Raw genomic sequence first — 683 nt, 5'->3', positions numbered from 1 at the left:
TTAGTTTCTCTAATGCAACAGAATTGCAAGTTTCATGGACTTCCATTGGAAGATCCTCATCAGTTCCTAGCTGAATTCTTGCAAATCTGTGACACTGTCAAGACTAATGGGGTTGACCCTGAAGTCTATAGACTTATGCTTTTTCCTTTTGCTGTAAGAGACAGAGCTAGGACATGGTTGAATTCACAACCTAAAGAAAGCCTGAACTCTTGGGAAAAGCTAGTTAATGCCTTCTTGGCAAAGTTCTTTCCACCTCAAAAATTGAGCAAGCTTAGAGTGGAAGTCCAAACCTTCAGACAGAAGGAAGGTGAATCCCTCTATGAAGCTTGGGAAAGATACAAGCAATTGATCAGAAGATGTCCTTCTGACATGCTTTCTGAATGGAGCATCATAGGTATTTTCTATGATGGTCTGTCTGAACTATCCAAGATGTCATTGGATAGCTCTGCTGGAGGATCTCTTCATCTGAAGAAGACGCCTGCAGAAGCTCAAGAACTCATTGAAATGGTTGCAAATAACCAATTCATGTACACTTCTGAAAGGAATCCTGTGAATAATGGGACAACTCAGAAGAAGGGAGTTCTTGAGATTGATACTCTGAATGCCATATTGGCTCAGAATAAAATATTGACCCAACAATTCAATATGATTTCTTAGAGTTTGTCTGGAATGCAAGCAGCAAC

General features: G+C 40.1%; 1 non-coding gene across 1 annotated transcript; it reads right to left on the bottom strand.

Moving 5' to 3' along the window:
* Nucleotides 1-267: 267 nt before the first annotated feature.
* LOC148552796 (small nucleolar RNA R71) lies at nt 268-375 on the bottom strand. Its single transcript, XR_015893096.1, has one exon. It is a non-coding gene; the product is annotated as a small nucleolar RNA R71 (small nucleolar RNA).
* Between the last annotated feature and the right edge of the window lie 308 nt (nt 376-683).

This window comes from Arachis ipaensis, chromosome B7, assembly GCF_059453495.1.
Source record: "Arachis ipaensis isolate K30076 ecotype BB chromosome B7, ASM5945349v1, whole genome shotgun sequence".
In the NCBI taxonomy this organism is placed as follows: Eukaryota; Viridiplantae; Streptophyta; class Magnoliopsida; order Fabales; family Fabaceae; genus Arachis; species Arachis ipaensis.
Note: the sequence above shows the minus strand (reverse complement) of the source record. Positions and strands in the feature narration are given on the sequence as shown.